The following is a 6,000-nucleotide window of genomic DNA, read 5'->3' as shown; positions in this document are numbered from 1 at the left end:
TAAAGAAAGCACTAAACTTACAACATTAAATATAGACCGAGTTTCTCCTCCTAACTCTTCCCTCGGCTGGTGGGTGGCTGAGTCTCTTAACCTCTGTGGAACTCTGGGTTGGCTTAGAAAAGCTAAAAGAAGCCTTTCTATTTCAAAATTTCATTAATTTATTAATCCCTTGTTCCAAAAATGAGTGGGAGACTATTTTAGGCAGGTCTTTTTTGTTGTTGTTTAGATGGTTCTGTTTTTATTTTGGTGTATTTAAAAATCTAGTACCTCAAATCCATGATTTCCCAAATGTCATTTCTTAAGATGAGACTAAATTTTAAAAAATTAGTCAATTTATGTCAAATTAAAGAAAATATTAAGTATCTAATAGTACATGAAACATATGATATGACAAACACCAGAAGTAAAGGATAACTGAATAATGTTTGGGAAACACTGGAATAATCAATGTACTAAACCATTCAAGAAATTATGTCAAACAGGGCTGTGTCCCAGAGCTCTTCTTTTTAATCTACACTCTCTAATAATTTGGCTCAATTAATGAACAGGTACCTTATTTGAGAAATGGGAAAATTGATATATACTCTTAAGGACCAGACAATTAATTATTTTTAATATATTTCCATTTGAAACATGACAGGATTGGCTGTAAATTCTTACAGTTACTTTTTCATCTGAAATCTCATTCTAAATGAAATCTTTCAAAAATTTCATGTCTCTTTGTGCTTCATTTGCTGTCAGTTTTGGCCTCCATTAGAGATAAAATTGGGGGCTGGCCCCCTGGCATAGTGGTTAAGAACATTCTGCTTTGATGTCCTAGGGTTCACTGGTTCAGATCCTGGGCACAGGCCTACACACCACTCATCGGGCCGTGCTGTGGCAGCATCCCGCATAGAAGAACTAGAAGGACTTACAACTAGGATATACAACTATGTCCTGGGGCTTTGGGGAGAAAAAAAAAAGAGGAACATTGGCAACAGATATGAGCTCAGGGCCAGTCTTCCTCACCAAAAAAAAGCATACGTACAAAAAAGACATTAATAAAAAAGAACAGACTTCAAGTGGCTTTAAAAAAAAGATAAAATTATTCATATAATACATAAATATTTTATAAACAGTATGACAGTGAAGATTCCAAGATCCATCTGAACACTTAGCCTCTCAACCCATGTAAAAATGTTCCAAAAATTAATATGAAGGAAAAAGCAGAGAGTTGCTATTCCTACTCAAGCATTGTGGTTATTAGAAAGCAAAGAAAGCAGAATCAGAAATGATCATGTTTTGCTAGGGCTTTGCCATGGAATTAAAGTGGAACTTCGCAAACGTCACTGGAACATTGTGGATATCGGTACCATATGGCGCCATGTGAAATATTGTATGGATTTTACCTGTAATGAAGTCTCTGTCTTGACTCCTGTATGTGTTTCTTAACATGGCATGTTGAGAACAACATGTTGTTTTCCTTGTTTCTCCCCTTCCCCTTTCTAGTTACTGATTCTTCTCATTCCATAGTGAGTGGCCATGATCAACTAGCTACTTCTCTCTTGATTTTGTTTTTTTCCCTTAATTGCATATTACAGAACTTCATTTATTCCATTCTGTCCAACACCCACTCCAATTTTTCTTTCTCACTTTAAAACATTGTGCTTGATATATGCCTAGCATATCAGTTTATCCTTGTAAAACTGTAGTATTTTGTGTGTATACAACTACGTGTATATTTTATGGTTCTATAAATTTCATTACTGCATTTAAGTCATTTTATTTGGTATGCTTCGATGTGATGACATATGTTGTTTCTTTCTGCATTATCATCCGTGATATATATCCAACAAATTTCATTTATCTTTTTTTACTGGTAGATATTTCATTTGTCTTTAACTCCCAGCTATTGCAAACACCACTAAAATGTACAGCCTTAATGAACAACTGCCAACTTGTCCTCTTAAAAATGATGTGAACATATATATATACATGTAATCTTAATAAGAGAGAGTAGTATATACTTATTAATTCTCCTAAATATTTCAGATCGTTTACCAATATATTATTCTATTAATAAAGATGCAAGACTTATCCTGGATTATCCTTTTCACGTCTAGTGCATGAATTATGTCCTTCTTGTTAATTTGGCATCCAATTTATTATACTTCTTCTTCCCTTTTCTTTCCAAGTTATCAAACTGCTGCCATTTCGTATAAATATTAGTGGTCAGTTTCTATGGTCACTTTGCTTTTGTTTTTGGACATTGACTAAGCTGCGTATATATGAAGTGCAAAATTTGATAAGTTTTGACATGTGTGTATACTCATGGATCCATCAAAGTCATCAAGATAACAAATATACCCATCACTCCCCAAATTTCTTAGTCTTCATACATATTAACTCCATTCTACCCTCCTTGTCCCTTGCCCAACCAAGACAACTTTAATTTACTATTTTAGAAAAATTTTGTATTCAAATAACTAGAGATTTACAGGAAGTTGTAAAAAACAATGAAGAAAGATTCTGCATAATCTTCCCCCAGTTTCCCACAATGATAAGGTCTTGCATAACTACAGTATGATTTCACTAGGAAATTGACATTGGTATAATACACATAATTTGTTCAGATTTCACCAGTTTTACACGTACTCTTTTGTGTGTTCGTGTGTATTCACTCCTCTGCATTTTATCACATGTTCTTCATCACTGCTCTTGCAGGACATTGAGTCCTCTCCAAAATGTCTACAAGATACTTGGTCCGTATGACACTTGGTCCATGCCAAAAGGTCCTTGACATTTGGTCCTGTCCAAAATGTCCATGAGTATATTTTGTTCATGCCAAATGGTTTTGGACAGGACCAAGTATCAAGATCCTTTTGATGTGGACTATATGTCTTATATACATTTTGGACAGGACAAAATGGCCCTGCAAATATCACAGACCTTTTGGCATGGACCAAATGCCCCCATGGAGGTTTTTGACAGGACGAAAAGTGACCAGATATCATGGACCTTTTGGCAGGGACCAAATACACTCATGGACATTTTGGATAGGAGAGAATGTCTTGCAAGGCTCTGCATAATAGTCTTGAGAGCCATCCATATTTTTGTGTATAGCAATAATTCATTACTTTTTATAGCTGAGTGGTATTCATTTGCTTGGATATCACACAATTTGTTTATCTATTCTCAAGTGAAAGAATATTTGGATTGTTTCCAGTGTCTTGCTATTATAAATAAAGCTTCTATGGGCATTTGCATACACATATTTATAATGAAATGTGCTGTCATTTCTCTTGGATAAATACATGGAATGGCTAAATTTATTCCAAGATGATGGACTCAGAAAACAGTCCAGTCTCTCTAAGATGTAAATAAGTCTATTAAATGTAAAAAATAATACAAATAAACAAAAAATAACGGAACTTAGGAAAGGTTATGTAGGAAGTATGTCTAAAGACATGACAAGTATGTAAATTGCTATGTACACACTCCACATTCACTAGGAAACAGCATAGTCCAGATCATAGAATCATCTCCTTTTGCTTCCTCCAAGTAGGATCATCAAATCAATGTGGCCAGACAATATATCCTAATGAAAAGATAGCACATAATAATTTGAATCAAATTTCTGGAAAGAGAAGCAATAACTTAATTTATCACAGAGTAGACCTCATATGCAAGGACACAAAAACAACTAGAACATGACTTTTAAACAAGAATAATTCTTGGTTCTGAGACATAAGAAAGAGTAACAGCCCATTAGACAAAAACAAGCAGTTGGGTATTAAGATCAAGCTGGTAGGAAAAATAAAAGTAAAAACCTGGATGCTTCTATGACAGACCACAAGAAACTTCACTTAATTGATATATCCACTGCTATAGAAAAATAGATGAGTTTAGACAAAATTAGATACATGAAGATCTTCTGGATTGCTGGAATGCCAACTATGTTAAGTTAATAAACTCTCTAGGGCTCCTATGTGGAAGTAATGGCACTGATGAGAAAAGATCAGGACACAAAGATCCCCATGTGGAATGGAGACTTTTGAGCAAATTTAGATGACTGATTACTTTAAAATTAATGCAGTGCACTGAGCATCTTTAAAACTAAAATCAAGTGTGCATGAAGGCTTAACAGAAGGAATATGCTCAGAGAAAAACACACATACATACACACAAATACATAGACACTGGAAAGTTTGTTCTGAAGGTTGAGAACAGCACCAGAGTGATCTGAACTTCCCTTATGTACCTACTATTCTTTCTTACTCCCACACAGCATACCCACTCTCCTTATCTGCTCTTATGGTCTATAGTCCCCCAACCCATTCTACTGTACTGAAAACTTTCTTAATTATTATGTTTATAATTCATCTCTTCTCCTCAAGGAAGGAAATTATATTTATTGTTTTGTTCACTAATATATTTAGATTACTTAGAAGTATGACTGGTACATAGAATTCAATCTCTAAATACATATCAAACTCATTTATCCCTGCTTTTTCCTCTGAAGGAATATATAGCAATGTTTAACATTAATAACCTAATTCATAGGAACCACATAGTACAATGAACTTAAGAAAAGATATTGCACAATTTTTTCCATATCCTGCCTATAGCATGTTTTACATCTTTGTTTCTCACACTATCGATTAAGTGATTTAACATTGAGGTAACAAGAATGTAAACTATAAAAACTATCAGTGTCAAAGGAATGAGTGGACTTGAGCTGCACATACATAAATATCAAAGTTCCATAGAACAATGTGACCACTTTCAGGTGGGATCCACAAGTGGAGAAAGACTTAAGCCTGCCCTCTGCAGAGTTCATCCTGAGAATGGCTACAAGGATGAGCAGATAAGACACAAGAACTATCAGAAGAGATAAAATCAAGTTTAAAATTGAGAAAATCATAATTATCAATTAACTTCTATGTGTATTTGAGCAAAGCAAAGATTACAAGGGGATATAGTCACAGCAGAAATGATTGACAACATTGTAGCCACAGAAGGACAAATTAAAAATCCTTATGGTGACTAGATGAGAAACAAACATGCTATAGAGAAAGAAGATTGCTACCAGCACCTGACATGCCCTTTGTGACCTGATGACCGTGTAGAGCAGAGGGTTACAGATGGCCGCAGGGCAGTGATAAGGCATTGCTGATAGATAAAACGTTCGCTAATGATGAACATAATGTAGAAATCTCCCTGTGTGGTGCAAAAATAATAGGAGATTGTATCTTCATCTACACCAAAACTTACTAGCATTTTCAGGCCTACAGTTGTGGAATAGCAAAGATCAGTGAAAGCCAGGTGTTTGAAGAAGTACATGGGTGTTTGTAGCCTGGAGTCCACTTTAGTGAGGATGACGATGACCAAGATACCCACCACTGAGACTATGCAGATGATGAGGAAGAGCCCAAATAATGGCTCCTGCAACTCAGGAAGATGTGTGACTACCATTAGAATGAGTTCATCCTGCACTGTTAGATTGTTTTTCCATCCAGGTTTATCAGAAAACCTATACTGAAAAGACACATCAGCATAGTCAATAGCTTTCACGTAGTACCATCTAGGAGTGTTTTGTATACAAAGCTACTTAGCATAAATAAGATAAACCCAAATTTCCAATCAGGATATTTTAAAATAAACCCGCTTACCACAATAGAACACACATAACAATAAAAAATATCTGGCGGCGGGGAAGATAAGCAGTTGTAAAGACAGGATTGGAGATAGAGATAGATCAGTGATTTTCAGTTGAGTAAGATCTGCCCCTCAAAGAATGTTTGACAAAATTTTGAGGCATTTTGGTTGTTACAACTGGAGAAGGAGTGTTAATAGCATATTATGGTTAGAGTCCAGTGATACTGCTAATTATCCTACTATATTTGGGGTCCCCCCAAAAAAGAATTATCCAGCCCCAAATGTCAATAGGACCAATGTTGGCAAACACTTATGTAGATAGATATAGATATAGATGATATAGATACACAAATAGATATAATA

The 6,000-nt window shown here is 35.1% G+C and overlaps 1 pseudogene; it reads right to left on the bottom strand.

Moving 5' to 3' along the window:
* Nucleotides 1–4,563: 4,563 nt before the first annotated feature.
* The window catches only part of LOC124242588 (olfactory receptor 8K3-like), a 67,649-nt pseudogene continuing 66,212 nt past the window's right edge, over nucleotides 4,564–6,000 (bottom strand).

This window comes from Equus quagga, chromosome 7, assembly GCF_021613505.1.
Source record: "Equus quagga isolate Etosha38 chromosome 7, UCLA_HA_Equagga_1.0, whole genome shotgun sequence".
NCBI classification, from domain to species: domain Eukaryota; kingdom Metazoa; phylum Chordata; class Mammalia; order Perissodactyla; family Equidae; genus Equus; species Equus quagga.
Note: the sequence above shows the minus strand (reverse complement) of the source record. Positions and strands in the feature narration are given on the sequence as shown.